Genomic DNA, 13101 nt, shown 5'->3' with positions numbered 1-13101 from the left:
CATTTTTAAAATCGTGAAATGTAAAATGCAGAGAGGAAACTTTACTAAACAAGTTTACATTTTAACAAGTAAAGCAAAAGGCCAGTGTTAACCCAGCCGAGGTCAAGAAATAGAATATGGCCGGCACCGCGGGAACCTCTAAGACATATAAGACGTATAATTAGAAAAAAATTGTTTTTCTTTTTCTTAAAATTTTTCCCTTTTTAAATTTTTGTTTTTTCTTTTTTAAATTCTTTTTTCTAAGACATAGTTTTTAAATTACAAAAATAGCACATTTAGAACACTTAGAAAAAATAATCAAAACGTTAACATTTAAATCAGCCATAATCCCACACGAAAAGGTAAGTTGGCATTTAGGTTTCTAGCATTCCAATGTCTTGTATACCTGTTTGTGTGTGTGTGTGTGTGTATGTGTGTGTGTGCGTGCGCGCACGCAAAACTGAGATTATACTATGTATGTTTTATATAGCCTTCATTTTGCGTTTTTCCATGTCATTAATTTTTTTTCTACAGTATCTTTAGCAGCTACATAGCATTCCAATATAGGGATGAACCAACGTCTTCTTTATCTAAACCACTACTGTAAGACGTTTAGGTTATTTCAAAGTTTTGCAATTCTAGACAGTCTCAATATTAGAAACATCCTTTTAACTGTATCATTGCAGAAATTCATAATTGTTTCCTTAGGATAATTTCCTTAAAGTAGAATTACTGAGTCGAATACACAGTAGAACACGGATCAGAACATTCACTCATCACTCTTCCCTTTTATTTTGAACATTGTGCAGACTCCTTAAAATGACTTATAAAGCTTGAAGAATTCGCCTATTTGCCAACCTCATTTTGGGCTCACGTTTTGTGTGTGTGTGTATACAACTTCTATCATTTCCTTTTCACCTACTACTCAATTTGCCCAGAGGCTTCATCTTGTCCATTCCAGCCTAACTAAATCCTTCCTGTTCTTCAAGCCTCACTTAGAAGACATTTCACCCTTTCTTGACTTTCTGGATTAGGTTAAATCCCCTTGCTGCTCCCTCCTTAGCACCTCCTACTTCACCCTTCCTGAAATACGTTCTTCACAGTTAGCTCCTTTGGGGGCTGGTACTCTGTCTTCCTTTTTACCCTGCATCCCAGAACCTAGCCCAGGGCCTGTCACATTTCTTGAGGTTGGATGGAATTGAGTAGGCACGTAAGGATTTTGATACATGTTGAAAAACTGTACCACCAGCAAATTATATTTACTGAAATTTAATTTCATGTCCACCAACAAACTACATTTACTCAAATAGGAACATTCTTACAGCTGCCTCCCATTTCTTACATGTTTGTGTCATGATTTTCTAGATACAGAACAGCTGACTACATAATCTTATGACTGCACAGGATAATTTCCCTGAGTTCTTTTGTCCCTTTCTATCCTTGTAGATAGGCCTGGAGAGGTCCCTTTCTCCTTTTCAAGTCTGTTCTTGTCCAACCCCAGTTCCAAATCCACTTCCATCCTCCACCTTACTGGACATGTTCCTGAGCCTTTACTTACTTCTTTGCAGTTCTGTGATGGATTTGCCACACTGACCTTGGAGAGCCTGTTCCCCACTTCTTCATTGTGTGTATCACTATCTTCCACATCTACCATATCTTCCACAGGCAGAAGAGTGGGTGAGTAAGGGGCATTTCCAAAGGACTGGATAGGCCTGCAGTGGTGTAGGAAGGAAGTGGGGATATAGGATGTAAGCCAACTATCGGTATCTCTGATGCTCTTGGAATTCACCACCCAGTATCTGGACTAAATAGAGAAATCCCATTTCTGGTGGGTGGGTGTGCCCCCTCCATGGGAGGCCTAGTAACTGGTCTAGCTTCAAAAGCTGTTCTGCCAACCCCACTGGACTAGAATCAGCAAAGATCAAGTTTGGGGCCACTAAAGGACAACTCAGGAGGGCAAGTGACAGCATCAGTGAGGATGTGAAATGACATGATGGATCCTTGAATGAATTAGACACAGACCTTAATCTGTACAGTATCCTGATCTGACAAAATCTTTGTATGGTGAACATTCCAGAATAGGGGAAGAGGCCTCTCAGTCTGACAGATCTTTGGTGAGTGTGGCTACTTTGTGATCCCAGTCTGCCTGCCTTAACCAGGAGCCAAATTACCTGCCTCAGATCCTGACTGTTCCATTTGCTAGACGTGTAACTTTGAGCAAGTTACTTACTTATGCATCTCTGTGCCCCTGTTTCCTCATGTGTCAAGTACAAATAATAGAGGTACCTCATGGTGATTGTATGAAACTTAAATGAATTACTATTTCCAGTGCCCTTAGTGAAGGGCTTGGCTTGTTGTGAGGACTCAGTAAGTGTGAGCTATTTTTATTAACTCAGCCATTGCCTGCCTGAAAAGTCTTTCCTCCTCTTCTCTATCAAAAATCTTCTCATTTTTCTTTTTTTTTAAGTTAAGGTATAACTCACATAAATTGCATAAATATTAAGTGAAAAGCTTGATGAGTTTTCTCCCCATTTTTCAAAGTCCCACCATTATATGGTTGTCCCAACATCACTCTCTTTCTTATCACAAATACCTAACTCTCATCTAAGGAATCTGATTTGAGGAATTTCAGGGCTTCATGCCCTCTCCATGGTCACCAGCAGGAGGCAGTGTGGTATAGGGGAAAAGCCACAGTCAGCATGTTAAGGACCAAATAGGCTTATCCTGGCCCAACAACTTAACAGGAGTACCTCAGAGATGTTGCAGGTTTGGTTCCAGACCACCGCAATGAAGTGAGTCACACGAATTTTTTGGTTTCCCAGCGCATATAAAAGTTACGTTTACACTATACTGTGATCTATTAAGTGTGCGTGGCGTTATGCCAAAAAAAAACCCCACCTTAGTTTAATAATACTTTTTTTAATGCATTCTTTTATTAAATTAATTTGTTAATTTATGGCTGCGTTGGGTGTTCGTTGCTGCGCGTGTGCTTTCTCTAGTTGCGGAGAGCGGGGGCTACTCTTCGTTGCGATGCGCCGGCTTCTCATTGCGGTGGCTTCTCTTGTTGCGGAGCACAGACTCTAGGCACGCAGGCTTCAGTACTTGTGACATGTGGGCTTAGTAATTGTGGCTCAAGGGCTCTAGAGCACAGGCTCAGTAGCTGTGGCACACGGGCTTAGTTGCTCTGTGGCATGTGGGATCTTCCTGGACCAGGGCTCGAACCTGTGTACCCTGCATTGGCAGGCGGATTCTTAACCACTGCACCACCAGGGAGGTCCCCTTTAATTATACTTCATTGCTAAAAAATGCTGTCATTCTGAGCCTTCAGTGAATCATAATCTCTTTGCAATAGTAGCATCAAAGATCACCATAACAAATATAATGCTAATAAAAAATTTTGAAATATTGCAAGAATTACCAAAATGTGACACAGAGAAACAAAGTGAGCAAATGCTCTTGGGAAAATGGTGTCTGTAGCCTTGCTCCACACAGGGTTGCCACAAACCTTCAATTTGCCAAAAACACAATATCTGTGACCCACAATAAAACGATGTATACCTGTACTGGCTTGGGTAAGAATTTAACCTCTGGAAGCCTTGTTTTCCCAATCAAGGACGAGAGGCTACCAAATGGACCCTTCAGAGGGTTGTGGTGAAGATGAAATAAGGCCTATAAACAATGCCTGATATATTCCAGTTAAATCAGTAAGGTTCTAACAAATAACTAATACCCAGTGTCAGGGAGGGTGCTGTGAAACAGGCACTTTCAGCCAGTGCTGGTGAGAAGGTAAATCAGTACAACTTTTCTGGAGACCAACTCAGAAAAAAGAAAAAAAAGCAAGAGCCATAAAAATTCCATTTTTTAGAAACTTATCCTATGGAAAAATCATAAATGAGCACCAAGATTTAAGTACAAGGATTTTTCATCACAGGATTACTTATTATGTACAAAAAATTAGAACTGAAACAATCTGATAATAAAATTAACTAAGTCATTCATAGTAAGGAATTTTATTCGGTACTAAAAATTATGCCCCTCATAAAATAAATAAATAATTATGGACCCAAAGATTATTTCATGCTCAAGATATAATAAGAAGAGAAAAAGATAGAAACATATAATGTGACAACAAATTTATGGAAATAATAATCATATAAAAATTTTTTTGCACATTCACTATTTATCACTTACTATGCTAGGGTGCCTTACATCTGTCATTTCATTTAATTTTCACCAAAATCCTATAAAAGAGGTCTCATTTTACCAGTGTTAAAGATGAATAAACTGAGACTCCAGGAGGTTAAGTGACTTGTCTAAGATACCATAATGAGTATGTTTGAGTCAGATTTTAGATCCAGATATGTTTGCTATTAACCAAGATAGAATGACAAGAGATTTCAAGTTTTTCTTCCTTAGACTTTTCTATGTTTTCCTAATTTTCTCCAATGAGTAGGGGAAAAGATCTCCAATAATGTTATCTTTTATGAAGCCTTAGTATGGTGCCTGACTCATAGAAGAAGCTCAAGAGAGCTCCAGAGTCTAACTTCCTGTCTAGGACAGCATTTTCTGTCAGACGTTACATGAGATTGTCTTGCATGGTGCACCAACATTAAAAATATTAATAATGATGAATTTTTGAAAACATGCACTTGAAATATGTATATATCAATCAAGCCTGTTACTGTTGGATATTATTGCTCAGGACAAAGCTTGAGTAGGTATTTAGGTTAAAAAAAATGAGTAATATAAAGAAAATGTGATGTGAGTACAGGTGGCCTGTGGAGGTACCAAATATTGTGAAGGTGACATGTGAGTGCTAAAGGTCTGCAAAATACTGTTCTGGCTTCTGTGGGCTGGAGAACAGCAAGAGGGAATGAAGCCCAGCGTGGACTGGAGTTCTTCAGGCCTTTTGATTCAGCACAAGGGACGTTTGTGTCAAGCACACACCTAGCTAGTCCCTCCCAACCCCCCCAGGCCAAAGTTCTCTGTGGTCAGCAGTGAGAGTGACAGAAATTCAATAGAGGGGGGCATTGAGGTGGAATTAGAGGCAGTCTAGTTGGGAGGCTAAACGAGGGAATTGTCTTGAAGCCAAGGGCACCAAGCATTGGATGTTAGCTTGGGAAAACACTCTCTGTAACTAAGAATGGAGGAAGGTACTGTTGGAAACAATGGGAAGCTTAAACTGCAAAGCCGAGCTACTCATTGGCTTCACCTCTTCAAATCTGGGTCCCTTATCCATGCAGGTCAGAGACTCGAAAATGGTCTTGTTCTCCATGGGCATTTGCTCTATGTTTATTGAGGTCCTATTTTGTGAGTAGAAGCTCTGTAGGTTCTAGGGATACAACTCTGTAGATAAAACAGTAATCTTGCCTTCAAGGAGTTCAAGGTCTGGATGGGGGCAACCAACATGTAAAAATAATGACACTATATTTTAATTCTGAGCAATGGTTATGTATTATTTCTATAGTCCCACCACCACCCCATGCCCTGCAAATAAATTCTTCTGAAATGGTTTTTCAAGCCAAAGTGATAAGGAATAAATTATGATTGTATGGGGCAGGTTGAAAGAATCTAGGCTGGGAGTCAGACATACCTGGGTTAGAATTCCATCTCCATCGCACTCTAAACTGGAGGTTTTCAAACTGGAATTACATGTATCCTTGGGCATGAAGCCTTTTCAAGAGGGATCAGCCTTCATGTGTTCTCATTCTTAAAACTAATCTATCTGAGAACACACCAAGGTCAGAGATCCTGAGTGTTTCCCTGTCCCAATCATCTTTCTCTCACTTTGCAAAAGATAAGGCATTACCATCTAAATTTTACTGTGATGTATGATACTAGCTTAGAATCCGAGTTTAGTTGTAAATAAAGGCACAATTCAAAAGACTAACTAAGGTCCCATTAACTACTCTCTTATTCATTAAGAGATGAATTTTCAGTGGGAATAATTTTATGCTGCTTTGGTCAGTATTATTAATGTATAACTAATAATCATAATGCTAACTTAAGCCCAAAGAAAATTGTTGATATTTAGAGCCTTGTGGGCATAATATATTTTTTAAGGTTAAGTTGTACATTGTTGCAGAATAATAAGGTGATGAATAAGGAACTCCCAAACATAAAAATATATTACCTCAGAGTAGTATTTGGTGGGAGACATAGATTTCAAGGAGAAAAAGAATGATTTAAAATGTATGGGAAAAAAAACACCTGGAAAGAAAAGGGGAATTTCCTGGCAGTCCAGCGGTTAGGACTCTGCTACAGTGTAGGGGGCACGATATGGTCCCTGGTCCAGGAACTAGGATCCTGCATGCCTTGCGGCAAGGCCAAAACCCCCCCCAAAAAACAGCAAAACAACAACAACAGAAAACCAAATGACTGTTCGATAAGGGCTTGTCCATATCTTTTCATTTATTTATCTGTTTGTTTATTTTTGGCTGCATTGGGTCTTAGTTGCTGCACGCAGGCTTTCTCTAGTTGCATAAGTGGGGGCTACTCTTTGTTGCAGTGTGTGGGCTTCTCATTGCAGTGGCTTCTATGGAGCACGGGCTCTAGGCGCACAGGCTTCAGTAGTTGTGGCACACGGGCTCAGTAGTTGTGGCTCATGGGCTCTAGAGCGCAGGCTCAGTAGTTGTGGCGCGCAGACTTAGTTGCTCCACGGCATGTGGGATCTTCCGGGACCAGGGCTTGAACCCCCATCCCCTGCATTGGCAGGCAGATTCTTAACCATTGCACCACCAGGGAAGTCCCTGTCCATATCTTTTTTTTTTTTTTTTTGCGGTACGCGGGCCTCTCACTGTTGTGGCCTCTCCCATTGTGGAGCACAGGCTCCGGACGTGCAGGCTCAGCGGCCATGGCTCAGGGGCCTATCCGCTCCGCGGCATGTGGGATCTTCCCGGACCGGGGCACGAACCTGTGTCCTCTGCGTCGGCAGGCGGACTCTCAACCACTGCGCCACCAGGGAAGCCCCCCTGTCCATATCTTTTTATTTTTAAATGGATGATAGTGGATATCAAGTCACTATGGTATTTATATTTCATTGGATATATTTATGACAGTGCTATAACAATTTTATTTTTAAATGTTAAGACCTGTAATGTGCAGAAATTACATCTTTTGTATCTAGTTAATACATGATGAACCATTCCAGAAAGTTCCGTTATGCCTCTTTCAAGTCAGTCCGCATCCCCAACTGCTCTTTTGGTTTCATACATCTTAGTTTTGTCTGTTCTTGAATTTAATATAAACAGAATCATGTAGAAGGTACTCTGTGTGTCTGACTTCTTTTGCATAACCATGTTTTTGAGATTCATCCCTGTTGTTCCTTTTTATTGCTAAGTAGTGTTTCATTGTATGAAAATACACAATTTATCCATTCTCCATAGATATTTGGGCTGGTTCCACCTTGGGGCACTTACATATATGGCTGCTATGGGCATTCTTTTTTTTTGCGGTATGCGGGCCTCTCACTGTTGTGGCCTCTCCCGTTGCGGAGCATAGGCTCCGGACAAGCAGGCTCAGCGGCCATGGCTCACGGGCCCAGCTGCTCCTTGGCATGTGGGATCTTCCCAGACCAGGGCACAAACCCATGTCCCCTGCATCGGCAGGCGGACTCTCAACCACTGCGCCACCAGGGAAGCCCTATGGGCATTCTTGTAACAATTAAAAAAAAAAAAAAGTAAATAAGATGAAAAACTTTTAGATGTCAACTTTAAAATGTGCAAGGAGATACATATTCTTAGGCAGTAGTTTCTTTTCTTTTTCTTTTTTTTCTTGTAAAATATAATATACATTCAAAGAATGCGAAGCTGCTTTCCAAAGCAGTTCCATTTAACACTGCTGCCCAAGCCTAATACTGCAGCCGTCTGTTGTGCATATTGTTATATTTGTTGCAAATCTTTTCTCTCACTCTATGGTTTATCTGTTATACTCTTTTTTTTTTTTTTTTTTGGCTGTGTTGGGTCTAAGTTGCTGTATGCGGGCTTTTCTCTAGTTGCGGCGCGTGGGGGCTACTCTTCGTTGCGGTGCGCAGGCTTCTCATTGCGGTGGCTTCTCTTGTTGTGGAGCACGGGCTCTAGGCGCGAGGGCTTCAGTAGTTGTGGCACGTGGTCTCAGTAGTTGTGGCTCGCGAGCCCTAGAGCGCAGGCTAAGTAGTTGTTCCGCACGGGCTTAGTTGCTCCGCGGCATGTGGGATCTTCCTGGACCAGGGCTTGAACCCGTGTCCCCCGCGTTGGCAGGCGGATTCTTAACCACTGTGCCACCAGGGAAGCCCTGTTATACTCTTTATGTAGTATACTTAAGAACCACTGTGTAATTTTAGTGTAATTGAATTTATCATTCTTTTCCTATATCATGAGCGCTGTCAGTGGTTTGTTGAAGAAATTCTTTCCTTCATAAGTCATGAATATACTATTTTCTAAAAAGCTGTAGATTTTTGCCTTTCACCTTTAAGTCTTTATCCACCTGGATTTGATATTTGTCTATGGCGTGAAGTAAGGTCCAATTTCATTTTTTTTCCCCAATAGGTATACAGGGATCCCAGCACCATTTTTTTTTTTTTTTTACATTTCTATTGGAGTATAATTGCTTTACAATGGTGTGTTAGTTTCTGCTTTATAACAAAGTGAATCAGTTATACATATACATATGTTCCCATATCTCTTCCCTCTTGCGTCTCCCTCCCTCCCACCCTCCCTATCCCACCCCTCCAGGCGGTCACAAAGCACCGAGCTGATCTCCCTGTGCTGTGTGGCTGCTTCCCACTAGCTATCTACCTTACGTTTGGTAGTGTATATATGTCCATGCCTCTCTCGCGCTTTGTCACAGCTCACCCTTCCCCCTCCCCGTATCCTCAAGTCCATTCTGTAGTAGGTCTGTGTCTTCATTCCTGCCTTACCCCTAGGTTCTTCATGACATATTTTTTTCTTAAATTCCATATATATGTGTTAGCATACAGTGTTTTTCTTTCTCTTTCTGACTTCACTCTGTATGACAGACTCTAGGTCTATCCACCTCATTACAGATAGCTCAATTTCGTTTCTTTTTATGGCTGAGTAATATTCCATTGTATATATGTGCCACATCTTCTTTATCCATTCATCCGATGATGGACACTTAGGTTGATTCCATGTCCTGGCTATTGTAAATAGAGCTGCAATGAATATTTTGGTACACGACTCTTTTTGAATTATGGTTTTCTCAGGGTATATGCCCAGTAGTGGGATTCCAGAACCATTTTTTAAAAAGATCTCTTCCTACTCTCTATGGTGCCTCCTTTGTTATAAATTACATGGCCATAGAAGTGTGTCTGTTTCTAGGGATACACCATTTTTCAAAATCATTTGATGGCATGTGCAAGCAGAAAAATTATGAAGACCACTCTGTTAAACAAATTGTGTGGCCTTTGTCTAGTCATTTAACTTCCCTGAGTTCCCTGCACTATTGGGAGAATATAATGGGGTCGCCCAGTGAAACAGCTAGAAGTTTTGACATAATAAGCCTCAGGTAGCAGTAGTAGAAGATTTGGGTTTTTTTTCCTTTTTTCTTTCTGTTGTTATATTTTAAGTGCTATGGAGTACATGGAAACCACACCTGCTTGTGTCAGGAACTGCCAGAGGATGTGACATTTGGGTGGGTCGCGAATTACGGTGGAATCTGTCATCCTTTTTCATGACCGCAATCTGTTGGCTGTCCATGGCGCATTTCCCATGTGTGTTTCATCTGCACTATATTTTATCTGGCTTAGAAGGTCCCAGAGGGAAAGCACTGTGCCCTGCCCCATGTGTTGCTTGTGGGGACCCCCAGTAGCAGTTGCCTAAGAAGACCTAGAATTGGGCTGGCTCCATGTCTGTTAGAGACAGACATGTCACCCAGGGCAGGGCTGGGCCTTTTAAAAATTCCTGCCACTGTAGTGCTGCAGGATTCCTGAGTTTCACCCACACACTGCTCCCTCCCCAAACCCCAGCCAACGGTCAGCACACATACTGCCAAGGAACTCACCCACTCACCCCCAGCGCTACCACCCACCGGAGTGGTGAAATCCATACCACATCCCCTGTACAGTCTTACCTCTGGGAGAGAGAGCATAGGGTCTTGCACACAGTAGACACTCGATAAGCATCAGTTGAATAACAAATGAGTAACCATATTAAGATTAGGATAGAGGAGCACATTTCCATCTGCTGCAGTGTAGCAAGAAGTGGGTAGGTAATGTGCTGTCCCCAGTCCTGAGTGTGCATTGGAATCACGGTGGGGAGGGAAGGGCTGTTAAATATACAGATTCCCTCCCCCCAGCTAATGAATTAGAACAGAGAGGGAATGTGCAGAAAGGAGTTATTTTAAATTAAATTCTCTGGGAGATTCTGGTTTTGATGCCCAGTCAGGGATGGGAATGATAGGATTATTAAACCTCTGGACCCATTCTTCATTAAAAGTACCAATTTGACCATCTATCAAAATTTTAAATTTGCATGCCTTTGAACCTACATTTCTTCCTAGATTTTATCCTATGCCCCAAAATATAGACACAAAGTTATTTGGGGCAGCATTTTTTTTTTTTTTTGGTCGCGCCAGGTCTTAGTTGCGGCAGATGGGCTCCTTATTTGCAGCACTTGTGCTCCTTAGTTGCAGCCAGCGGGCTCCTTACTTGTGGCTTGCTGGCTCAGGGCAGCATTTTTTTTTTTTTTTTTTTGCTGTATGCGGGCCTCTCACTGTTGTGGCCTCTCCTGTTGTGGAGCACAGGCTCCGGACGCGCAGGCTCAGCGGCCATGGCTCAGGGGCCTATCCACTCCGCGGCATGTGGGATCTTCCCGGACCGGGGCACGAACCCGTGTCCCCTGCATCGGCAGGCAGACTCTCAACCACTGCGTCACCAGGGAAGCCCTCGGGGCAGCATTTTTGAAACAGAAAAATACTTGAAACTAGGAGAATGTCCATTCATTCATTAAACAAATTTTATTGAGCATTATTCTCATTACAACAGACAACAGTGACAACAAGAAAAATAATAAAGTCCTTACTTTTATAGAGACTGACATTTTATTCCATCAAAGGAGGACTGAATGAATAATTTATGATGCACCCAAGCAATGAAATATAATTCCTCCATTGAAAGAAACAAGGTTGGTCAATATATACTGCTTTGAGAAGATGTTCAAGATATATGTCTTTTTTTTTTTTAAATGAGCGGACTTCCCTGGTGGCTCAGTGGTTAAGAATCCGCCTGCCAATGCTGGGGGCATGGGTTTGAGCCCAGGTCCGGGAAGATCCCACATGTCGCAGAGCAACTAAGCCGGTGTGCCACAACTACTGAGCCTGTGCTCTAGAGCCCATGAGCCACAACTACTGAGCCCACATGCCACAACTACTGAAGCCTGCACGCCTAGAGCCTGTGCCCAGCCACAAGAGAAGACATTGTAATGAGAAGCCTGCACACCGCAACAAAGAGAAAGCCCACACGCAGCAACAAAGACCCAACGCAACAATAAATAAATAAATAAAAATAAATAAAATGAGGTATAATTGAAATAACGTTAGATTAGTTTGAATGTATTACCTATTGAAAATCAGTAAAATAAATTAAGGAAAAAAAGAGAAAAGCATGTTACAAAACAGTGCATATAGTATTGTCCTATTTGTGTATAAAATATATATACTTATGCATAGGTATATACAAATACACATAAGTAGAAAAAATATGGAAGAATATTCCCCAAAAATTGTTAATGACAGTTATCACTGGGAAATACGATTGAAAGGAGGCAGAGTTCATATTTCTCTTTATACCCTTTCATGCTTTTTAAACTTTTTAACCTAAGGAAATATTACTTTTCTAATTTTTTTGACTCAAAGGAAGTCCACATAACCTGGAGATTTTAAATTTCCAGCAGGGGGCAGCAGTGATTCTCAAATATTTCTGATGCCAGCGCAAAACAGCATCAGTGTCCACGGATTTGTAATTCCAGGCTCAAACACTATACTTGCATCACCAGATTATAAAGGAAAACAAAAAGCGATACCACAGAAAACTTAAAATGCTGTAGAAATTGTTGTGACAAAGCAATTCCTATATGGCTCTTTCTTCTTTAACATCTGTACATGCGTCTACACGGCCTTTTCCCTCTCTGCAGCTCACAGTTTTCTCATCTGGTTTTAACAGATTTTAACTGTCTGTTAAAATCGGACAGTTTGACGAGCTAATTTAAAAGATCTCTTTCCAGCTCTAAAGTTCTATGACTTTAAGAATCTAAATCAGCATCAGGAAGAAACAAGCCCCAGTACCCTCTGAAATTAACTGGCTTGTCAAAGAATCTGCTTTACAGCCCTTAGCTGATCAGGATGAATTATTACCGGTTTATCTGTAGTGTAGATCAAAGAATACTTTTTTTGGGGGGAGGGGAGGATGTTGGTATTTATTCACTCCACTGATGGAGAAAAAGGAGAACTCTCCCACTCTATAAATGTTTAGCATGTGTGTAAAGGTCGAAGGTCTGGTGTTTAGAAATTACACACAGGCTTACGAAAGAATCTTCACTGGGTTAGCCAAATTAAACAGCAGGCAGTTGTAGAGAAATAAACACAAGTTAACATTTAACCACTAGTCCCTGTTCTTGCTGCTGAGTCTTTCTCAATAGGAGGGGCCTGAGAGGGTCAGCAGGCCTGCTAACAAGACACTGAACTCTTCTGGGAAACAACGCATCTACCACTTTTGTAAAATACATATTTAATATATATATTTAAGCATCTGAATCATAAACTTTCTCAGCTATTTTTCATGCCCCAACAGCAGTGCTTTTTTTAATGGATAACCCTTAATAAATTGTAACATTTATTTAATTTTTCTTTTAACATTTGCCTAAGATGACACCCCTAAGAAGTGGCTGAGGCAGGATTCAAACCTGTGACTATTGGGTTCCAAGAGCCTCACACTTGACCATGGTCCTATATCAATGAAAGGATCCACTTCGTCTACTTGCTAGCTGGAAACTGAATATCTGCAAGAATTGTTGGGTTTAAGTATACAAGGTGAATGTTTATTGTGTCACAAAGCTCTGTCTAGCTCACGTATATTAAGCACTTACTATGTGCTTGCTAGTCTCCATCAGGTGCTGGGGGTAAGGGTGT

The 13101-nt window shown here is 41.2% G+C and overlaps 1 protein-coding gene and 1 long non-coding RNA gene across 3 annotated transcripts in view; both read left to right on the top strand.

Moving 5' to 3' along the window:
• NIP7 (nucleolar pre-rRNA processing protein NIP7) overlaps positions 1 to 13101 on the top strand; it is an 85822-nt gene that overhangs the window by 37450 nt on the left and 35271 nt on the right. The window lies entirely within an intron of this gene.
• Positions 63 to 13101, top strand: part of LOC141277249 (uncharacterized) — a 28318-nt gene continuing 15279 nt past the window's right edge. The window contains exons 1-2 of the long non-coding RNA XR_012328301.1: positions 63 to 341; positions 1548 to 1656. This is a non-coding gene — a long non-coding RNA (uncharacterized lncRNA). The remainder of the gene's footprint in view (positions 342 to 1547; positions 1657 to 13101) is intronic.

The sequence above is a fragment of the Tursiops truncatus genome, chromosome 19, assembly GCF_011762595.2.
Source record: "Tursiops truncatus isolate mTurTru1 chromosome 19, mTurTru1.mat.Y, whole genome shotgun sequence".
NCBI classification, from domain to species: Eukaryota; Metazoa; Chordata; class Mammalia; order Artiodactyla; family Delphinidae; genus Tursiops; species Tursiops truncatus.
This window is presented reverse-complemented; position numbering and strand designations above follow the sequence as displayed.